This window comes from Pleurodeles waltl, chromosome 4_1 (genome assembly GCF_031143425.1).
Source record: "Pleurodeles waltl isolate 20211129_DDA chromosome 4_1, aPleWal1.hap1.20221129, whole genome shotgun sequence".
NCBI lineage: Eukaryota > Metazoa > Chordata > Amphibia > Caudata > Salamandridae > Pleurodeles > Pleurodeles waltl.
In genome coordinates, this window is record NC_090442.1 from 997445536 (window position 1) to 997470306 (window position 24771).

Consider the following 24771-nt stretch of genomic DNA (forward strand, 5'->3'; position numbering starts at 1 on the left):
AGAGGGCGGTCATGTGTGTAAAAGCATAGATCTCATGTTTACTCCTTTCTAGATCCCGCTACATTGAAATATACAACTAAAAGAAATGAGCGTGTTCTCTATAAATAACAGTAAGCGTCCACAGATTGAGATGGATGCTTCAATTGCTATCTTCCACTGACCAGCTAGTCTTCCACAGGTTCCTGTCCACAGAATGGTAGCCTCTGTAGAGAGGGTCAGTTGCTTCCATACAGCAACATAGGGCAAATTAGTTACTTCACCAGGGTTCTGGTTGGGTTATGCCAGGTGGGGAAGGTGGACACTGTTGCTCGGGGTATAGCAAGTGTAGCCAAGTGATGCACACTACCCCTTCTTCATAACTTCTGGCTATTGTAATAATGATATTGCCTATTTCTGGCAATGTCTGGAACTATTCAGTAAGTTTCTGACAGCTAACTGAGTGAAAAGTACTTTATTCCGTGAGCATAGTTTCTCACCCTCAACTACTACATCAGTAGGAGTATCTGCCAGTGATGCAGAGCTAGCATCAAACGTTGATGCTGTAGCAGCTCTTGACATGCAAAGGCAGGATGCTACATGCATAAATCATCAGCACGTACGAAGTGTAAAAAATGAAATGCGTGTGCCTCAAAGAAAAAACAAAACTCCATACCAAAATACATTTAGGGCCTGATTACGACCTTGGCGGAAGGGATTACTCCGTCCCAAACGTGACAGATATCCCATTCGCCGTATTACATGTTCCATTATATTCAATGGAACTTATAAAACGGCAGACGGGATATCCGTCACTTTTGGGACGGAGTAATCCCCTCCGCCAAGGTCGTAATCAGGCCCTTAGCCACTGTCGGTCAACTCTTTTCACATTAACCTAAGGATTGACCGACATCGCCTCTTAACCATTAAATTTCTGTGCACCTGTTGATGTCCTTGTCTCATTTTTCTCTATCACTGTGCTTCCTATAACCTTTTGGACATTCTGTGCAGGCATCACTTCCTCACTTTTATACCAGTGCCCCTCAACAATATATTCCACCTATGAACCACTAATGCAGTAACGCCTGGCTTAACCTTGTCTTTGATATGCTCACAGCCACAGTTCAACTGGCATCCATAACCATTCTCTAGTACTTGTTCATTTACATTCTCTCAAACACCATTATCCTCTTCTTTCCGGTTATCTACCAGGCTTTTATTTATACACCCTTCATATTACCCCACAGAAGCACTATCTGTGTCTACTCTAGATGGTGATATTCAGCTAATATGTTCTATTTTTCCAGCATCAACTTTTACTGAATTCATAAACCAAACTTATCACTACCTCACTACTATTTTCATTCTCACCAACCACCCCTTGGAAACCACAGGATGCTGAACACTCCCGTATAGTACATTTAGAAACCGTCTTTGGCAGTAACAAACTTTACTTGATTTCGTAATGACTGTTAGGCTTGTCAGAAGCAAACTTTTTTTCACTTGTTATTTCAGAAAACCAGTTCTTGTTTTTCCTCTGCTCTCACAAATCTGCCTTATCCAGCCCAAATTTAGCAGTTTATTGTTAGCTTTAACCTGAAGATTAAAGCCCTCATTATGAACTCGTCAGAAAAGCCCGCCGAGTTCGGCGCTGGCGGTCAAAAAAAGACCGCCAGCGCGCAGAAGACCCCGCCGGCCACATTATGTACATTCATCTGGGCTGGCGGGCAGAAACAGTGTTTCGGCCTGCCGGCCCAGCTGAGTGCAGGGCCTGTACATTGACGCCGGCTCCACATGGAGCCAGTGGCAATGTAGCAGTGCCACGAATATTATATGGTGGTCTGTGGACTGCCATGTTCATAATGAGGGCCAAAGTCTTCAGGACATCCTTACTAAGTGATCGTACAGGCCATATCCTGAACCACAGCCATAAGCTAACAATCGCCCACGTTCTCTTTATTCACCTACAGTAACATGCATGATCAGAATTCTTATAGCTTTATAAATGTGTGATTCTTGCTAATGGTTTCACCATATAACTCATAAAAAATAAGGTAATTAATGGTTTAAATGGTCATCTCTTAAACCGAATATATATATATATATATATATATATATATATATATACAGGGAGTGCAGAATTATTAGGCAAGTTGTATTTTTGAGGATTAATTTTATTATTGAACAACAACCATGTTCTCAATGAACCCAAAAAACTCATTAATATCAAAACTGAATATTTTTGGTAGTAGTTTTTAGTTTGTTTTTAGTTTTAGCTATGTTAGGGGGATATCTGTGTGTGCAGGTGTCTATCACTGTGCATAATTATTAGGCAACTTAACAAAAAAATATATATACCCATTTCAATTATTTTTCATTACCAGTGAAACCAATATAACATCTCAACATTCACAAATATACATTTCTGACATTCAAAAACAAAACAAAAACAAATCAGTGACCAATATAGCCACCTTTCTTTGCAAGGACACTCAAAAGCCTGCCATCCATGGATTCTGTCAGTGTTTTGATCTGTTCACCATCAACATTGCGTGCAGCAGCAACCACAGCCTCCCAGACACTGTTCAGAGAGGTGTACTGTTTTCCCTCCTTCTAAATCTCACATTTGATGATGGACCACAGGTTCTCAATGGGGTTCAGATCAGGTGAACAAGGAGGCCATGTCATTAGATTTCCTTCTTTTATACCCTTTCTTGCCAGCCACGCTGTGGAGTACTTGGACGCGTGTGGTGGAGCATTGTCCTGCATGAAAATCATGTTTTTCTTGAAGGATGCAGACTTCTTCCTGTACCACTGCTTGAAGAAGGTGTCTTCCAGGAACTGGCAGTAGGACTGGGAGTTGAGCTTGACTCCATCCTCAACCCCAAAAGGCCCCACAAGCTCATCTTTGATGATACCAGCCCAAACCAGTACTCCACCTCCACCTTGCTGGCGTCTGAGTCGGACTGGAGCTCTCTGCCCTTTACCAATCCAGCCACGGGCCCATCCATCTGGCCCATCAAGACTCACTCTCATTTCATCAGTCCATAAAACCTTAGAAAAATCAGTCTTGAGATATTTCTTGGCCCAGTCTTGACGTTTCAGCTTGTGTGTCTTGTTCAGTGGTGGTCGTCTTTCAGCCTTTCTTACCTTGGCCATGTTTCTGAGTATTGCACACCTTGTGCTTTTGGGCACTCCAGTGATGTTGCAGCTCTGAAATATGGCCAAACTGGTGGCAAGTGGCATCGTGGCAGCTGCACGCTTGACTTTTCTCAGTTCATGGGCAGTTATTTTGCGCCTTGGTTTTTCCACACGCTTCTTGCGACCCTGTTGACTATTTTGAATGAAACGCTTGATTGTTCGATGATCACGCTTCAGAAGCTTTGCAATTTTAAGAGTGCTGCATCCCTCTGCAAGATATCTCACTATTTTTGACTTTTCTGAGCCTGTCAAGTCCTTCTTTTGACCCATTTTGCCAAAGGAAAGGAAGTTGCCTAATAATTATGCACACCTGATATAGGGTGTTGATGTCATTAGACCACACCCCTTCTCATTACAGAGATGCACATCACCTAATATGCTTAATTGGTAGTAGGCTTTCGAGCCTATACAGCTTGGAGTAAGACAACATGCATAAAGAGGATGATGTGGTCAAAATACTAATTTGCCTAATAATTCTGCACTCCCTGTATATATATATATAATTACCCATACACACAAAAAGAAGCACTAAACGCTAATGCTAGAAACATCTGCCAAACATAGCCACAGGGAGATTTTTGGTCCATTGTAGAATCACTCTCTACTGATGGTGAGAATATGGTAAATCTGCAACTTATTGATGTTCTAACTCAGACAAATCATTTACTTGAAATTTAGGGAAAAGGGACCTTAGTAGTTATCTGCTGTTCACAGTAAATTGACTGCCTTAATGTCAACTTCTTCTATGGTAGGCTTAGGGAGTGGATTTGTTTTTGCCAAGCCTTCAAATATGACTGGATGGTTAGGAGAGCAGCAATACTTAACATGAATATAGCTTGTGGACACATTTAAAGTTTTGTAATTTATACAGCAGTCTAAGCTACTGGTACAGTTCTGAAAATCTGTTAAGTCGCTATTTTAGTGCAGGTCTTTAAAAAGTTGGATTAAAAACCTATCCAACCAATTTCGATTTGCTTACTATTTCAAGTCCACTATCTAGAATATTTGGAAATTTGCTGCTGGATACATTTATAATGGTTTAATGAGAATAATCTCACACTGCCCACACAGACAAGCTTTAGAAGATAAGGATGCATAGTGTGGTGACTTTTGCACGCCCAACAGCCCATTCTTTTGCACATGGTTCTTCACCCTTTCATTTTACACAAAGATTTCTCCAACAGCATTGACACAGTTTCATTTTGGGAAAACCTAGTTTATGTAGTGTCTGAATTGTGTCTGGATAACTGGAGAGTGGTTACTCCATTTTAATGTGGACATTATTAAGATTCTTTGCCTTTCTGGACCCCGACAAGTGTGTGAACTACTGCCTTACATATTCAACACCTGTCTAAGTAATCTGCTGTGCAGGTATTTTGGCACCAAAAATGTGGGTGCTTCTTTTTTTTGCTGACGTGCTGCTGTTTCACATTGCAGTTGGTGTGCAGAGAGCTTTTAACCCCATGACACTACTCTAATGAGAACAAGCTGAAAACAGACTTCAGTAAAAGTATTTTGTGATATTTTGTCATTTTTGGGGTCCCAGGTGAAATTATTTTGTGGGAAGGGTATTAAAAGTTGGAAGACTTGATTTAGAGTAATTGGAGGTAAATAAGTGGCTACATCATCATATGGTATAAAATAGAAAATATTCAGATCTATGCTTCAATGTCAGAGTTCAAGGGCAGCTGTGCCGAAACTAAAAAGCCTGAATCAGGGCTAGGATTTCTCCAGTTTTATTCACCAGGTACCCGCTAGTGCATCTATGGTTTATATCACTAATGTTGACTCCTACAGTTCCAAACTCCAATCAGATGACCCTCCGAAAGGTAGGGCTCATTGTGTTGAATAACGCTCACTCCAAATTCCTCTGGTTCCAGTAGCATGTCTAGCTTGGTGCCCATAGGTATTCTCATCTTGTAAAGTTTGCAGGACACATTTTTATTATGCTTTGTTTGTACAAAGCCTCTTACCTGATCAGTAAAGGCACTGAATAACTAAATGGTGTCTTTATGTTTGTGCAACACGCACTTTAGCAGGGCTGATGCATATGTGCACCTCCTGACACTAGCAACGTAGGGAACATGCTACTTTAAGGATATTTACACTGTCAGGTGTGTAGTTCACCTTAGAATACTTCTCTGACATCTGTTTATGCTGACTGCTCTAGCCACTGGGTTATTTTACTGTAAATTAATTTGTGTGGTAGTGATCTGTAAACACAATTATATTTGCAACTGGTGCTGTGGTTGTCCAGCCTGTATTGAGGCAGATGGCATTTATCACCCTACTCCCTGTTTTCAAGCGTCACTGGCACCAAGGTGTGAGCTAGGAATGGCCTGGCTAACAAAATACTTTTTGATGACGTAGTAGACATATGTGGAAGTGAAGCATCTTTGCTCCTACACGTTCTAGAAGCAACTTGTAATGTTAACTGGCACTTGCACAGATGATGACTATGGCATGGCCACAATGGACCGCAATCCTCATCTCTGGCATCCGTTAAATGCAGGCTATTAAAATTAGCCTCGTTAGATTAAATAAATTGAGAGGAGCTGATTTACAATGCCTGCACAATTACAGATATCAGTCAGTATCTGTACATTGGATGACCGTGATATTGGTCTGCCAAGTTACAACATCTCTTACTGAGAGAGTCTGGTGTCTCTGAAAGCCATAGCGAGTTTTAATGGATTTCCAAATTTCACATGCCAGGCCAACACACATTCTACATGCCTTTGTCAGGATCGCCATCCAGCAGGAACCATTTGCCTTCTGTAGATAAGATTGTTGCACACAAAAAGCTTGAAGGCCAAGGCATAGGGATGAGATGTACTTAGTGTCAATTTAAGGATTTTTGTGCCCCGGGTAATCCATATTTTGGGTCCCCTGTTCATAATATCTTTGAATTTTATTACCCCCTTTCCTGGTAACTGTAGCCTGCACGATGCCAAAGCTACGGAAATGGGTTTCATACAAAACAGCTGAAATATGTTTTTCTGAGGACTCCAAGTATCCTTAAGATGATACTGGGCAAACAAGAAACAGAGACATACGTAGGCAGAGAGAAGAAGAGAGGTTCAGATATGGAAATCGACAGAGGTGAGCTACAGAGAGAAATTTTACTTTTCCGGGGGTACCTTGGAAGGTGGTGGGCCTGGGCAATTGCCTGTTCTGCCCATGCCTTAAAACATCTCTGAATATACTGGTCACTGTAGCAGGAACCTCCCTCATGAAGGGTCCTGTGCAGCAGGAGAACAAAAGCATTGTACATGTGGCAAAATGAATCAATATGCCAAAGTTTGCTCCTCTAATACTCGCAGTGAAGGAAGACTGGAGATTTATTGAGGTATGTGTAAGATCCTCATAACTATGACCGGGTGTTCCCTTCCTCTGACAAAGGTGATGTGGAGTCCAAGATAAGTTTCTTATTTCCAAGTTGGATAAATCGCTGAAATTACACCCGTCTCACCCCTAGTGTAAACTCAAGCCAATGACTGGTTGGCCTACGGAAAATAAGACGTCCTTGTTACTGCCAGGGACTGTGAGCTGAAATCCGTGTTTCTCAAGGACGACAAACAACGCACAGTGCATAAATTCCATAAACCATAGGGCTATAACACCTACAGAGTAGTAGTACTTCGCAGATAGCAAATGAAATAATAGCAAGGTTCTGGGAATGTCATTCCATCTGTAGGTGGTTGGGCATACCTTCTGAGCCATCAAGATTCATAAGCCACTCATACTACTTTCTAGGGATCAACACCATGCAAATGTAAGCATGGGTCAAACAGATACTGGAATATCATTTTTATGTTTATCAGCCTGATGCTGACTTCGCTCCTAATTACCTGTCATGACCACCAAAGCAAGTAAGAGTGTCAGTGTCATGAAGCTGCCAAGGAATTGCAGCTAGGAATTAAAGGTTTTATGATCAAAACACTCCTATTGGAAAGATCTTCCAGGATGGTTGAGGCCTACTAAAAGTAAAGACTGTCCAAACGTGAGGAAACAACCTGTAAGGCAACTTCCAGAACAGACGCCAGAAATCCGAAAAAGGCCTAAAGAACATTAGTATATGTCTGTCAGAGAGCTTTTCTGCCCATGTCATTATGATGTCTTATCAAAAGGGAAGAAGCATCTATCAGTGGTTGTGGGAGGAGGTTCCAAACATAAACTCTGAGAAAGGATTGGGTTTCCTGGGGGTAGTCTTGGTGGTAGAGGACCTGATTTCCAATTCGATTGCCTGCCAAGTCACTTGTCAAAGACACAACATATCCCATCACCAGAGAGGTACAAAGCCACAGGAGAGAGTCGTTGGTTTGCAACACCCAATGTGAGTTGTCTACTCTGTTGTGATGGATAAGTTGTCTGATAACTTAAGCACAACTTGGTACGACCTACTTGAGCAGAGGTAGTACCTTTCTAAATTGCACATGGGTTTGCTCAACCAAAACAATTCCAGAGCAGAGAATTTCCAGAATATCTGAAAAACTTGGGAATTCATCGTTGCTGGATCGTGCAACACTGGCCACTGCCAGATGGGGAAATAGAACACTTCTTGTAAGCATTAAAATGATGCTCCAAATCGGAGAAGAATAAATGGTGGCAGGTGTGGGCCCTATTGCAGCACCTGAGCGAATATGGAAAAGCTGTAAGTTTGTTGAGTGACTGTGTTCTGGCTAGTAATTCATTAATTTGAATAATAGAGAACATAACCTGTCATAAAGCGGAGACTCTTGGGAATCTTGAACTTTTGAAATTGTAGTAGAAGGAAATAAAAAGTGAAAATCGGAATAAGAAGTGCCTGAACATCTAAAGTTTCGTGACCTTGTATTAGATAAAGATTGACACCTGGTGTGTGGGTTTAGTGTACACTTTTCATCTACTTCATTGGCAGTGTTTAGATTGAAAGGCATCGTGAGTACTGCCCCAGGAGGGATCACACGACTATCATCAAAATTGTGCTATTGCTCAAAGAGGTGAAGGGAGAAAGCCATACAGTGAGGAAGAGCAAAAGCCTTTATAGGAGCTATTTAACAGTGATTTGGATGACTTCCATAGGCCACTCCTAGCTTACCCACTTGGTATGTGACAGGCGGAGTGACTGGAACTCTGACCGAAGAGAGGCCTGAACAACAAAAAGTCACTAGATAGAGACAAAATAGCAAAGAACCTCTGGGTTGCAACAGTATCTGCATTCTTCCCATGTTGAAACTGTCTGTTCTTTAGAAAACTGTGCTGAAGCTTGTGCCCCGGGATTAATGGTTTATACATTTTTAAGGTTGAGTGCTGAGTGTTGTAATCTCTCTTTGGGCTTGTAACCACGCGCATGTCACGCCTGTCACTTTCATTGGTTCGTGGGCTTGCCTTTTAAAATCCGCTTGCTTTCATTAGTGAAAGGCATGCACACGTAATGCCTTTTCTTGTGTTTAGCCCTCCTCGAGCGCACCGGCCAACTACTGAAAACTTACGAGACTCAATGTTTTCATATTGGTTTCTGCACTATTTTATGTTTTTATTTTCCATGCAGTGCGATTGCGCTGGGTTTTACATAGCGCGATCACAAAAATATTTGGGGTTTTCAGTTTCAGCGTGATCGATCTGCGTTTTACATAGCGCGAGCGTGCTCGTTTTTTTTTCTTTCTATTTTTGTGGCAAGAAAAGTCTGGTTAAGAATTAACAACGCTAATAGCTCTAACTAGAGCAAATGCAAGACCCGTTGCATTGCAAATGCCTATTTAGGAATTTTGCAGTGTGCTATATTCCCCTTCAGTTACTTGGCAGCACAAAGTGGATAGGAGCAATGTCCAGTCTCAAGAAAAGCACTGGAAGTAGAGACGGTGCTCAGCCACGAAGCGTTGGTGCCCCTAGCTGATGTTGTGCAGTCATGGTTCCTGAGAGTCTGCAAGGTCTGTTTTGAAAACAGGTATCAATAGTTACTTTTTCAGGAGTTTTTTGGAATGCATGTAATTGTGTTTGGGTCTCATGGAAGTGCTCAAGGAATTCCACTGTCTCTTGCCTTGTACTCCTAGTGATCTTCCTCTGTGTTTAATCCTCTTGAATGACCGTTACTGGATCAAGCTGATTTTCAGGGGTTTATGGCTGGGATTTAGCGTGGCGCTGTGGTTTTCAGTTACTTGGGGTCTTTTTCCCAGCAGACTGAGTCCTGAATGCAGAAAATATTGAATTTGATAATGACCTTGGGAAACGTGACGCAAATTCTGCTTTTGTATGTTAAGTCATAGTCCATTTATTTGCGTCTTTGTATTATTAGGAATATATATATATATTTTTTTATGCAACCACTAAATCAAAAGTTGTCTTTATAAACATGTCGTCTTTAAGCATCCATAAAGCTCTTTACACACAAGATACTGGACAAGTCAGCGGCTACTTTATGTTTTGAGGAGCAATGGCATTGGTGCAAGTAACGATGTACATAGCAAACCTAATGGTGCCAAAGATGGGACCAGCTCTATGGTTACCAGTGGTAGGTGTTTAATTTTGAAAGTGATGGAGTGTAAATATTTTCTTCAAACTAGAGTAGTGGTTGAAGTGGGACTGCAGATTTTTTTGATGGCGTGGTTGAGAGGCTAAGTTGGAGGTGGACGATGTTGGAATGCAGCCTCCCTCATTAGCTGGGTGTGGTATTGTTGCATCTCATCTGGTTCCGAATTTTTGGCCACACTGTACATTCAGGCGTTCATATGACCACACAGCCCGAGGCATTGTTTGTATTGAAAGGCAAACATTGCTGCTGCCTGAAGCCTGAACGAGCCACGATGGCAGAGAAGAGGAAGACCACTTGACTAGTAAGAAAAGGCAGCAAGAGATGCCTGAGGTTTGTCCGGATAATGCTGAGCTAAGAGGGGAGAGGATCCTACTTTGCTCGGCTTGATGGCAGTTGCTACAAGTTCAAGAAAAGGGGTCAAAGATATGAAGGCGGAGATGATACCTTTTTAAGATGAGTTCACTTGAGAGCATCATACATTTTAATCCAAGATGGAGCTGCGGGATAACTTGAGATGGGGCACTCCTCTTTCAGCGCTGGTTTCCAGTTACAATTCCTGGAGAATCATTAATGATTGAAATGAATACCGTGATGGTTGATTTGGTGGGCGAATGGCAGTTGAGGGAAATATCAGATGACACAGGAGGCTGTCAGGTTGTCCACAGAACCCTCACAAAAAGGTACTCCCAGGTGGCAAATTTTATAGTAATGGTAGTGCTGGTATTGGCGAATAGTGGTAGAAGTGGGCTCCCTCTGGAAGCCAAACAGAGCTCCAGCAGTCATGGGATGGATGAGGGGTGTGGACCATTGTGCGATCACTGCAAAGGCTGTATATCCGGGGAAAGGCTGCCCGAAGAAACATAACATATGGGGCTTCTTGTGAAATTATTTCAAATTAGGTATAAAAGGAATACAAAAGTCAATAGAATGCTCTGTGACAAATGTACACTTCATGCTCGCATATATATATATATTGAAGTAAATCCCTATATCAACGTGCAAGTTATAAATGTATTTCCTGCTACATAATATGTTAAATCAATAAAAAGTGTTTACAAGAAGAAAAAGTTTACCCACCTGTGGGTAATTGTTCTAAATTTTAGATTTCATACAGGTTCGCAGAATACTCAAATTCATGATCCTGGTTTCGTGTACCTCAGTTTCATTTCTCTTCTGGGTTTCTGTGTAGCTGGTGAAAGCGCTTATTGTTGCCATGTGTAGTGGTGGACAGCAGATGGCGCTGTAACCTTCAGCTGGGACTCTATCAGAATAGCGTATAAAAAAATGTATGTGTTGAACAAGTTAAATATAGCATCTTGTAAATGTGATTGTTTTGGTTTTTTTTTTGGTTTTGCTCATGCAGTGCACACTAGAAATGTAATTCGTGTATAGTACCGTGCCTATCTACCTACATGACAACTGACATTGAAACTCGAAGGCACAAAACATGTTGAGTCCTTCTCACAGATATTTGGGGCACGATCTGAAGCTAAATAACCCTTCACGTTAAACTGCAGTTTGTAACACCCTCATTTATCATAATTTCTTTTAATTGATAGAAGCCGCTTTTGAACGCCTTTTGCGTGACACCCTGCAATGGAAATTATCAATATGACCGGAAAAGGATGTCGTTATTACATATTTTTAGTCTTTTGACTTTACCATCAGTACATATTGGATATTATGAAGCTGAAATCATCTTGTAGGCATTCGGGGTTTTCGCGAGTACAAGACAAACATTGAAAGGTGCATGCACAATAGTCGATATTCAGCGTATTGCTGCAACACTGCAGCAGTAACGTTTAAAACAGTCATTCTTCAAGATTCTTATAGGCAGCCGGCTGTTAAACTAGCATGCACCTGGGAGCCAAATATGACTTATGTCTACCATATCACGCTGTTAGTGAAAGTGCACCCTCGCTGGTAAATCTATCAGTCATAAAGAGAAAAAAAATCAACGTTGCCATGATAACCCATCCGAGTATTTCCAAATACCCACATCCCATTCGTGTGCAAAGATTTTTAGCATTTTGGCACCAATCCCATAGTGCCCATCAACCTGTGCTGCAGATCTGTCGGTCTTGGTTCCACTTACATTCCCAATTTGATAATGACCACCACAATGTTGAATTGAGTGTGCCAGCCAAATACGAAACAGGTACCTGAAATTCTTTCATCTAATGGCAGCAGTCAATACAGTGCACTAGAAGACTCTCCTCTTCACCCTAGTGGCAAACATTTGCTTTGATGACACTGGTGCTAAAGTGTTTCATTGCCTATCTGGCTGTCCGATCCGTACATACTCGCCCATCTGTTCTCGTCAACTGCACTAGTTCCCCTAGGGTTCCCTCCTGATTCCAGGGATCTTCAACATAATTATGACACCACTGAGGGCTTTGCTTGTAATCCAGGACACCACCATGCTCTAATATATCTTTCACATACAACTATATTTCAAGTTGTCACTTCCCTACAACACCCGGTAGTTAAGAATGCGCCTGTCCCCAATCCAACTGGAATTTCTGCAGTTTACTTTATTCTGAACTCCACCCAAACAGAGTGAATTCCCAAGTACCTTTCTGGCTCTCAGCAGCGGCCCGGCCTGATTTCACCACTCACTGGGAGACTCTGCCACGCCTCTCTGCTCCTACATTGACTTGCAAACGTATTAACTGTACTGCACCTTTTGGATCTGTTCTGTAAGAATACACCTTACCTCTCCCCTCACAAACGCTGTAGAACTCTCCAGGTCGTGGCCTTTCACACAGACAAGGGAAAATCTGTGGTGCTCAGAGGACTTCCTGACTCCACAATAGCCCCTGAGGTCGGTCTTCACACAGCAGCGCACCTAATTAAAGGCCATAATACTTTTTATCTTCAATGTGAGAACTACTCTTGCTCTCCATTCAAACACCTATCCTATGCCGGGCCCTTTGCCGGTGATGTGAAATTCATACAGCCTGACACCAAGGACATAATTTTTTGGTCATGAACAGCCTTTTATTAATTAGTAAAATTAGAAGTACTGGTGTCCAAATTTTGCTCAGAAGCATGTAGTTTCCTCTATCGACGGTAGGGGTGCTGAACACCATGGCTGAATACAATTGACTCCACCTCGGGCCTCTTTTTTTATTTATTTTTATTTTAGAGAAATGTATCCACTTGCACTTTTCGTTTAAAGCATAACAGTCAACCTGAGATTTCAACTGCAGGCATCAGAAAATTCAGCAATTCAGTCAAGTTTCAGAGGATAAGTATCTGTCCCTCCAAACCTTCCATCCACCACCTCTTTTTAGGTACAATAGTTTTACAGATAGTAGGTGACCTCTCAGCCTTGGTCGCAAGTCTGATATGTCAACCCCTCCTGGGCGACCTTCGCCAGTTTGGTATTACTCCCAGCTACCCAGCCCCTCTGAAGTTTGGGGGGTTGGTGGCATCCCCTGGATTCGTAAATGGGGATTTCTAGGATGCAGCATTGCCTCATGCGTCTTTAATCCATCACTAGACACTACCTGGCTCTTTATCGCACTCTTGAAGGTTGTTTTTCTTCCTTGCTTTCTCCCCTTGTCTGTGTTTTTCTGCTTTCTCATACTTTTTCTTTCTTTTGTGGTTTTCTCTCTTACTTTGGATCAAATCCTGTTGAGTCAAAATAAGTGCTGGTCGCCAAAAATTCGTGCTGGTGGGCCCCACCTGCAATCACCAGCTCAAGTTAACTATCATGGACAGCATGTTTTCATGTATACTTTGTCCACTGGACAAGTAGGCTCAAACCCCTGGAGCACGAACCTTTTGACTGCCATTGTACACTGTGCGATGTGGTACAAAGAATGTCATGCTGCTAAAGGAAGTTGTCTCCACATGTATGATATGTTCAAAATTGTACATGTGGTTCACTAATGTAAAGCCTTTATTTATACGCTGCGTGCTTAATGGAAAATCGTCGAGTCAGAGATTCTGTTTGCGCTACTGACAGATTCTTGGACAAAAGTATACATTTTGCAAAATATTATGTAGTTTGGGGCTTGTGGTAATGCTTCCAACATACATTTTGAGTATATGCAAATACACACAGAAGAATGAACGCATGGAAAAAGTACAAAGGTCACTGGTGGTTTTTCTAAACTGTTGAGTCATTTGACTGTTTCTCTAAGGCATCCAAAAGAAAGCATGGTTGATGCATGTCAGCATTTTAAAAAATAATGGCGTTTCATTGTAAAAACATTAAGGGCACTATTATTATGAGATACATGTTAAAAAAGCTCTGTTGACTTTAATTGATACCGAGTTACAATTTTGAGGAATTCAAATGTTTACAGACGTTGGTTTGGAAACCATATCTCCAGCATACGTTTTTGAATATATTCACATAAATTTGCTAAGGTGAAAACCTGCAGAGCAACTGCAGATTCACTTGTTAAAATCTTTTTTTCCTCTTTTTCTTTAGTGGACATATATTTTCCCCATGGAGAAACCGCTTTTCCTATACCCTCACCTTCATTTTTAGAGGGCGTAGTCACTTGATTGCCTGGAAAATGTTTCACTCCTGTCCTTTTCAGGAGTACATTTCTAACTTTTTCTAGGGTTGGAGAGTAGTTGGTGAATGCCCTGAAACATGTAGATGTGTGGACGTGCACATACCCACAGGGATTTCCAGCCCAGGAATGATAACTTCTCTCTGTTGTCAGTACATCCTTTGGTGAGTGCAAAACCACGTTTTGCATGAGTTTTTCCATGTTGGCATGTTTATATAGCTTCCCAAATCTGGCCCATAGCATTTTCCTTCTGACAAGACCTTGAGGCCTCTTCTACTTGTAAAACATACACCAGTCATTGATCCAGTGTGTGCTGATGATTGTTAATATTCGAATATTTGGAGGGGCGTGGCCACGGGCGTCAAGATGGCGGTCGCACTATGAGTGCTCCGGACCCCTCCATCATCCACCCGATAGCGGCCGCCGTTCCTGTACCCTGCCGACCCTTCTCACCTGGACCCCATCTGCATGGGGGCCCGCCGCGGTGTTTGGGGAAAGACGCCCTCGTTTGGGCCACGGCAAAGTCGGCGGCGGGGGTCGGCTAGGAGAAGCCGGCGACGCACTTGAGGCCGTCCGGAGAGGACAAAACCTCTGAGGAGCAGCGGTAAATGCTGGGGCGCCACGCAACATTAAGTGGCGGTGCTCTGCGGTGGTAGGCACACCCCAGGCCCCGTTTACGGACCAGGCCGCATTCTGCGGCGGCCCCTGCAAAGACTCCGCGGCCTGAGGCCGTGCCGCGGCCTGGGGGCGAGTAGTAGGAGAGGAGGCCTGCGGCGCATCAAGTGAGTGGGCCTGGGCAGGCCCAGATTTCCTGGCGGGCCCACGCGCCAGGTCCAGTGTTCCATCCTGCCGACCGGAGACGCGGCGGAGGTAGTGCGAGGGCCGGTGGCTGGTGGCAAGCCCACGGAGGATCACCGGACCCAGGCAGAGGTGGAGCCTAGCCCACGAAACATCAGCAGCGGGATACGGCGGAGTAATCTGGGCGACCTCTGAGTGCCTTGTGGGGTCTGATCCTGGGGTGCGTGGACCCCAGAGGATGGTGGGGCCCAAAACTGGCTGCCCTGCCCCTGGAGGAAGACTGGGGGTTACGAATAGCCAAACAGGGAACAAATAGCCCCGGTGTGAGACACGTGGAACGGACGGCGGAAGAGAAGCCCCGGCGGGGAGGGGACGTGCCCATGGGGGTTAGTGGTGGCGCTGAAGAGACCCACTAAGACCGTGGCAGCAAACATAGAGACCCGTGACGGGAAGCAGACGACCTGGAGGTGCCCTGACTGCACATCCAGGCACAGATTAGCAGCAAGTATGGGGAAAGATAGGGGCAGCAAGCAACCTCCTGCGTCGCAGCAGCGTATCGACCAGTTCGCCAGACAGTCTACATCGCGAACAGTGGACGCACCTGTGTCAGAGACCACTGCAGCGGAAGGGGTCACCACGATTCTGCAAGCCATCCAGTCTTCACAGCTGGCGATCGAGACCAAGTTTGGTGAGGTGCGGGAAGACATGGGCCTGCTGCGACAAGACCTGCAAACAGCAGTGGGACGCATCACGTAGGTAATAGGCCGAGTCTCCCAGACAGAAGACGATCTTGCGGATATCAAGGCCAAAGTCGCTCAACTACAGACTCGCACCGGGGAACTTCAACATAGAGCAGAGGATGCAGAATACCGCTCCAGACGTAAGAACCTACGATTCGTGGGATTTCCGGAATGTAATAGATTTTCTGGAGGGCTGGATCAAGTCATGGGTCCCTGCTCAAACTCTCCCCTTGGTTTGCGATCGAGCGAGCACACAGGGCCTTGATGCACCACTAGACCCCCCCCCCTGGCAGTCCTCGGCGAACGATGATTGGCCGCCTCCTTAACTTCAAGGACTGAGACGTAATCCTGAGAGAGGCCAGATCCCAGCCAGACTCCGCTGGGACAATAATAGGATCCTTATTTTTCCGGACTACACTCGCAAAGTGCAAGCTAGACGCCGCTTATATGAAGGAGTGAAGCAGAAACTTAGAGCGATGCAACTGACTTATATGCTCCTCTTCCCAGCACGCCTTAAAGTCCTCATGAATGGGAAGGCTTTCTTTTTTGACTCGCCAGAGACCACATGGGACTGTCTAACGGAAAAGAATCAAGTGATGCGACGAGGCCCCCCCCTACCCTCTCTGACTAGGAGAGGGCCCCCCAGTGTCCGATCCCGGTGGACCACAGGGAGGGCGCAGATGTACCCGTTCCTGCTGGAGGAGGGGGAGCGGCCCGGGCGGCGCTCCCGAGGCAGAGAGACAGCTGAGCCCAGGTCCCCCTGGAGATAACAATACACCAAGTGACCCTGACCAGGAAAACCCAGACAAGACTTTTGTGAAAGAGCTTCTTAGCCAGTCCCCCCTGCTCCCTTGAACTTGGCCTGCGGATGCGTGGTGGTGCAGGGGACTGGGCTGGAGACATGTTCTCTGGTGAGGGGTGCGGAGCGGCAAGGAGCCAGATTGCAGAACTCCGACTTAAAGGAGGGGTCCACCACTCCAAATTTGCAGTTGACACGTTGTGCGCGCAGTTTAGGGCGACAGATGCTTCTGGGCTAGAAGTATGGGGTGGGAGGTTGTTGGGGGGGGGGTCACGGGGAAACAGTTGATTACAGTTGTTTACTATAGGTTTAAGTTGTGTTTTCTTGCCTTTATTAAGTTGGTCGCGGAGAACGCACAGACAGGCACACTTCACTCAGTACCATCTTCACCATGCACAACCTAGCGCAGGCTAATCGAGTCCTCTCCTGGAATATCAACGGGCTCCTTGATAAAAAATAAAAGATCAGCGGTGTTCTCGTATGTCCGTCGTTTTGCCCCATCCATAATCTTGCTACAGGAGACCCACCTCCTGGGTAACAAATGCCCCATACTCATGAGTGGTCTATGACAAAGTCTATCATGCAGGATTCACTAGAGGTTCGAGAGGCACAGCTGTTCTGTTGCATCGCTCCCTGCCCATGGTGGTGACGGCCAGCCGGTCTGATCCACAGGGCCGATACGTGGTCGTCTCCGGACTTCTTGGGGGGCAACCCATTAATATACTCAGTATCTATGCCCCCTCGGGTGCGCAGGGGCGGCTCCTCGCACAGCTTAGAGACGTGGTGACTGGACTCCCCATAATAGGGGAGACTTTAATTCTGTCCTTCACCCGGAAATAGACACTGCTGGACCCACATCCTCAGGCTGGGCCTTTGGGGCGACTGGGCTGCGTAATTGGGTGGATAGCTTAGGTCTCTGTGACACGTGGCAGACTTGGCACCCCCATCGACGGCAGTACACTCACACCTCGCAGCGCACCACACCCACACCAGAATAGATCTCTTCCTCCTGCCGGCCCTTGATGTTCCACGAGTCTCGGGAGTAGAGATCCTTCCCCAGGGGATTTCAGATCATGCGCCAATACTCAACGATGAAAAAGCAACCAGACGCCCGTTGTGGCGCTCAATGCCTGGTACTTGCAGGACGCGGATTACACCCAGGCACTCTTGTAGCATATTTCAGACTACTTTGCCTTTAATCTTGGATCAGTATCATCCCCAGGTACAATCTAGGCGGCCTGCAAGGCTACACTCAGGGGACACGCTAAACATCTCCTTCGGGTGCGGGAACGTGTTTGCCTTCAGAAAGTGTGGGCCCTGGAGGCCAGAGCTGTGCGCCTGGAGGGCCAGTTAAATGACACCATATCTCCATCAGCGACGCAGCAAATAACCCTAGTGAGGGAAGAGATTCGACACACTACCATGGAGGCAGCTAAACACATGTGGCGTTCGTCAGTAGCCCGAGTATACGGGTGGGGGGACAAAAACGGCAAGCTCCTCCACTGGCTCGCCACTCGACCAATGGCGAACAGAATTGTGCTGGAGATTGTCGATGATTCCGGCGCCATCTCCCGGACCTCATATGAGATAGCGCAGAGCTTTGCCACTTACTACAGGAAACTTTATGAGGAGCGGCCCAGGCCCCGGGTTGAGAGAGGGGCCCCCTTGCTGCAAGAGGTGTCCTTTCCAGTGATTTCGACAAAGGAAAGGCAAGACCTTGACGAGCCGCTGGACCTGCAGGAGGTCATGGAGGCCATTTCGGGGCTGGCTGCCGGGAAGACGCCGGGCCCCTACGGTTTCCCAGCAGAGCTCTACCAAAAGTTTCGTGATGTCCTTAACCCCCACCTGCTTACCATGTTCGAAGAGGCCGAAAGAAAGGGGTGTCTCGCCCCCTGTTCTAGATCTGGCTACTATAGTGGTGATCCCGAAGACCAGCCCCCCACTCTCAGTGCTGTGCGGCTTACCGCCCTATCTCGCTGCTTAATACCAAACTGAAAATACTATCTATCATCCTTGCTACTAGGCTGAAAAAGGTGTTACCCTCATTGATCCATCTGGATCAATGCGGCTTCATGCCGACTAGGAGTACCAGACACTGTATCAGGCGATTACATGTGGCCATGTCCCCCGGAACCTGCTGACCCCTCAGCTGGCGCACCTCCTCCTAGACTTCGAGAAGGCCTTCGATACAGTGGACTGGACCTACCTTCAGCAAGTGCTCTGGCCACAATTTCGAGCGCTAGTACGACTTCTATACTCCAATCCAACGGCCCGGGTGTAAGTGAACGGGGTAATGTCCGACCGGTTCCCTATTCGTCGGGGCACACGCAAGGGATGTCCCCTATCCCAGCTCCTGTTCGCCTTGGCGATGGAGCTGCTGGCGAAGCTCATCAGGGAAGACCCCCTGGTTGAGGGCTAGTCATGGCCTACCGGACAAGAGGACCGTATCGCTCTGTATGCGGACGACGTGCTTTTGTTCTTAGTAGGACCAGCTCGTAGCGTCCTAGAGTGATGCGCCTGCTGGAGCTGTTCGCAGAGGCTTCCGGCCTGGTGCTAAACCCCTGTAAATCGCTCCTGATCCCACTCCACCCGGCCAGGGACTGCTATGACTGGCAAAGTACAATTCCGATTTGTCGTAATAGCTTCTGATACCTGGGTGTGCAGATTGCACTGTTACCTGAACTGGCCTGGTCCCTCAATGTTGAACCCCTGACACTGAGGGTTAAAGAGGACCTCCAGAGATGGCGGCCCCTGCCTCTCAATGTCTTGGGCCGGATAGTGCTTTACAAAATGATGGTGCTCCCCGATACCTCTACCGACTCCAGAACTACCCCTACCCTATCCCTAGGAAATGGTTCAAAGAAGCGGAGACTGTAGCATGACAGTTCCTATGGTGCAACTCCCGCCCCGCGTGGCATTCTGCCTTTGCCAGGGAGACGTGTACGAGGGTGGACTGGGGATGTCCAACCTCTATCATTATTACCTTTGCGATGCAGCTATTGGTGATTAACGACTGGCTGGGAGGTAGCTGGTCAGATCCAGCCTATAGGCTGGAACTGGTGACGCTCGGCTTTCCGTGTTAGATGGGGCTGCTATATGGCAACTCATTGCCACACACACTCCCGGAGGTGACGAGGGTGGTCCTGATGGGGTGGAGGGCGGCACAGACGACGGGGTGGCGGCGTCGTCTCACGCAGCAGACCCCGTTGTGGCAGAGAAAGTGGCTTAAGGATGTCTCAGCACTAGAGGGGTCCCATAAATGGGACCTTATTGGCATATCACTGCTTGGAGATGTCTGGGCAGGTACTCGTATGCGATCATTCAAGGAGCTTCAACAGCAGTTCTCCCTTGCCCCCTCCCAATTCCATTAAAATTTGCAACTGCGCCACGAACTGCACGTACAAGTTCAGGCTGGGACGGTCCTTCCTGAGTTAAGCCCTGTGGAGGCCAAGATGCTGATGGGTCACTTGGGCAAAGGAGGAGTGTCGTGCATATACCGTACATTGACAACGCACACAACAAGGCCCTTAGATGAACTCCGTGAGCGCTGGGTGGGTCCGGTAGACGACAACGACTGGAGAGATGTTCTGATGGCCCCCTGGGCATTGACCATGACCTCCCGACTTCGGGTCGTGCAAACGTATTATCTCCACGTGGCATATCTCTCCCCTGCGAGACTCCATAGAATGGGCCTCCGGCCTCAGGCTGACTGTCCGCGCTGTGCAACCCCAGACGCAGACTTCTTTCATATGGTGTGGACTTGTCCACACATTGTATCCTACTGGCGGGCAGTGGTTGCTGAGATTGCTGGGGTTTTGCATGAGGAACTGGATGTTGCCCCAGTACGCATCCTCTTGGGGGTCCTTGATGGGGTGGGTTCAAACAGAGCAGACCAGGCATTTGTCGGAACGGCCTGCTTAGTGGCCAAGAGGGACATTGCTGAATGCTTGAAATCAGAGATGGCCCCAGCTGTGGGAATGTGGCGCATGGGAGTGGACTGGTGCGCTCAACAAGAAAAACTTGTGTATGAAGCAAGGGGCTGTCCCCATAAAGATGATAAGGTGTGGGGGAAATGGATGGGGTCCTGGGGAGGGGGACGATACCGATATGGGGAAATGTACACTTGTCAAACGCGCTGTCTTGATCCATTACATGTGCATTTCCACCAGGAGACTTCGCTATGTTACGTGCAATTGTCTTACATGATGCCTGGTTTACGAGACTCCTCCACGACCTGTTGGGGCTTTATGCTTTATGTTGTTGCTATATATAAACTCAATAAAAATGTTTATCAAAAAAATATTCAAATATTTGGCAGAAATAGAACATTCTTATATTCAGTGTTTGGTATTCTCAGTACTGTGGCCTAATCAGAGCCTTGCTAGAATCTAAATCCTGAAATAACAATCCCTGGAATATTCATAAAGGATATTATCAGAGCTCTTGTGTGTGAACACATGCATAATTTGTTACCTCACTGCATGGCATTAAATGGGCAAGTGTAGTTTTCAGGCAAGTAGATTTATGTATCATGCCGTCTCTAGCACTAGCATGTATTTTGTAAAGTTACACCCCCTTGGTCTATATCAATTGCATAGCTATAATAAGAAAGTAGTCACACTACGGAATCTTGTATAAACAGACTTAGATTGATGACTAGTGGTACAAAATGAGTCTGTCTCTATGTAGCTGGCGTGGGACCCATTGGGCCCAAGAGTATCTACAATTCTATTCATTTTGGTATTTTACCAAGCACTGAATGCACCTTGCAGCTGTTTCGTAGCTGTTGTCCATGACCACAAAGTGGATATGGTAAATACGTTGGATCTCGGTTGACCAGTATTTAGATAACCAAAGATTAAATGGATAGCTTCTTGCCACAGTGTCTCCTATCAGCGGTGGGGTCAGATCCCTCAGTTGAGCAGGAGATGGTCTTACTCTGGTGCATTAGGTGATGAAGGGCTCCTTGAAGGAAGCTATATTCAATACACCTGCACGACTATGATTTTTTTGTCTTTTATTCTTTCTGTCATAATTGAGGGTATCAAATAGCCTATAGTCTGATCCTTCTAATGGGCCCACTCATTTTCTGCTTTCTTTCATTCTTGAAATCCATTATAGATCTGACCGGTTGCTCGGTAGTTGGATCATTGTATACTTTTTGAACTGGCTACTGCACTGGTTCGGATTTATTTTGTAATATTTTTTATGTGGTGCAAGACCTGCCCTACGTGTAAGGAATAGGTGTTGTGCTCACAACAGATGTGTAGGTTAATCATAATATCACAGGCTTGTGGTCAAGAAATTTTCTCTCTTTTAGACAGGGACACCTGTTCTCTGTGTTAAGAGAAGCTCCCTTTGATGACGGCCAACATTCGTCTCATGCCTTTCTGTGCAATTTAATTTGTTATGCCCCGTATGAGGCAAGGGTAGTTGAATAAGTAGAATGGATAACCTTTTAAAGTACCTGATAACAAAAGTCTCCACTTGTACCATGACACCTGCTGCAGGTGAACCGGGTATCAGGCCTGGCAACCCCCAGTAGTCCTCTATACACCCATGATATAACAGATTTTCTAGCCATTAGTATTGCACTCAGGGGCATTTATACCCCAAAGCCTAAAGACACCCTCTAAGCAACTGTCCTGACGCCAGAAATTACTTGGGTACCTTAAAGATAACTATGTCCTGAAGTTCACATCAGAAAGTTATTCTTTCAGAACTAATTAATACCTATTTTGAGGACAGTCCCCTCCCCCATTTTAAACATCTAGAACATACAGTTGTCACCAACTCACTGTCCTGAGGCGACCCATCATCAACAATTGAATGGGGTTGAAACATGTCACACCACACTCCAGGGACGCAAAACAACTCTAGAAGCTTTCCAATGGACACCAATAGAAAATCTCAAATAGTTAATGCACGCCTCAAGAATGCTTTTTGAGTCAGACATCTCCTGACTCAAAAATATCCCTACGGAAAATGAATCTTGAACAATTTGTTCTCTGTACTGGTCAGGTTAAAAATATTGTACCGGTTCAGTACACTAACACCTGTGAACCTGCCATTATTGTGAAGCTATATCTTTGAAAAATGTTTTACTCTTGCTAAGCAGGACTACAAGGCATTTTGCCTTATTGGCACAGGCACTCCTTTCACTTTTGGGGTGACAGCTCATACTATCACTAATACCACAATGGAGATTAAGAATGCTGTTGTCTCTTTCTCTCATGTCAATTTTATAATGCAATTTGTGAAACTTGTGTGTTGAAAAATGTTGAATTTTTAGATATATTGTTGTATAGAACAACCAAAATGTCTGTCTTGTTCTTTTTTCAAAATGAGATGTAATTCATGCTGTGGATGTTTTCTTTTATTATGTTTTTGTTTGTACTTTGGGTCCAAGCTCCCATAGCACTATGGACCCACCATGTTTGAGTGTTGGCACTATGCATTTTGGTACCACAGCAACATGACCTGAACACTGATGCTGAGTCTGAGCTTAAGCAATAGAAATTCCCTGGCAGAGCTGTAGGGGAAGTGGATTAAGGAAGAGGTCGGTGGGAATAGAAACTCTGAAAACGATAGACAGCACACTTTTTTCATTCTTGCTAACCCTCATTCTCAACAATTTGGGAATGATGGCACCAAAGGTAGTAGTGGAAAATAGTTTCTCTGAAAGATGTTGTCTCTTAGAAAGTTTGCATTGGAATTCAAATATGGGTGTCCCTTCTCAAGCCTCATTGTTGCCCCTTAGTCGTATGTCTCCAACCATGTTAGCCCATTCCTGGTTCATAAACCATTCATGAGAAGGCAAGAAACTGTATCTGATTCTCCTGTGCCCTAGACATCCAACCCCAAATACCTCTTGCACCTCATCCAGACCTGTAGCACCAACCTAGAGTTTAACTGAACCAAACAGAGATCCTACTGTTTTCCAGGAACAATAAGCAACAACTAGTTTAAGCTTGACTGACCAGCATAGACCTGGATGGTTTCGAGCCTCAAAGTTCACTCAGTGCCAGGATTTTCAGATTCATCCTGGACACTAATCTCACCCTTAAAGGAAACATCACCAAGAAAATGAAGGCGGCCTGGATATCTATTTTTCTTTGCTAAAATAAAGTGAAACCATTCCTTGCAGAAAGCGACTTTAGAACTGCAGTTCAGGCCTTTGTATTCTTGCATCTATATGATGATGGCAGTAAAAAGCCCATTCTATCTAAGCAACCAGGATCTTTAACAAAATTCACTTTGTGATAGGGCCTCCTGGTTAGACATGAGAGGAACAGAGGCAAGTGATACATTAACTGGCTCATCACCTACGGGTAACAAATATGAGGGCTGCCTCCCTATCCTGCAGTTGCTTGTTAATGATTAAATCCTCCAAGTACAAGTATTTAAGAGCACCCAGTCAGAAGATTTTTGATCTCAACTTCCACCTTTGGAAGATATGCTCCTGCCTCAGAAATTAGATGGATCCACAAATGCAGCTCAATAATCCCTATGCCAAAGCCCTTCCATCTGAAGTTTAGACTTGAGTATTTTCAACCTTTTGGAAAAGTATGAAAGCATGAACTAAGATAACCAGAATCATGGTAAAGACACTCGTTTTGGATAATTCTGATGAAAAAGGGTTTCAACCCTGCTAACTTAATTGTATTCATAAATTTTTAATGTTCAGAATTGCAAGTATAACATAATGTGATATGCATGTATAGAATTCTGGAATCCCTCAATGCCGTCATAACAATGAATTCTTAGATTCTGGGCACACATAAAGACAGACATTCAGTGCTGGGTATTTGGATGTGTGTGGGCTTGGCTCCTAGCATACCTGCATTATCACCCAATCAAAAAGGCTCTGATAATTCAAGTTAACACAATGACTCCTTAAACCGAATTAGCAATGTTGTCTTCTGTACTTGCAACAGCTGCTTCTCTTTGCTGTCCTGCAGTTTTGGACAGGCAAAACAATATGGCAAAAAAGCCTTCCAGGGCCCTCGCAGATTTTAATATGAGGAGAAAACCTATCCAACAGTTCTATTCTGATTTCATATGGATTTTGGATTCAAAAGTTTCATTTCTGATCGTAAATAAGATCCACCTATCATTCGGGTAAGATAGATATAGAGATATATATATATAATCAGAACAGCTGTGTAGTCATGAGTGCTCACAAGAGTTAATGAACTTCACAAGCTGTTG

General features: G+C 45.1%; 1 protein-coding gene across 1 annotated transcript in view; it reads left to right on the top strand.

Moving 5' to 3' along the window:
• COG5 (component of oligomeric golgi complex 5) overlaps positions 1-24771 on the top strand; it is a 1306288-nt gene that overhangs the window by 42704 nt on the left and 1238813 nt on the right. The window lies entirely within an intron of this gene.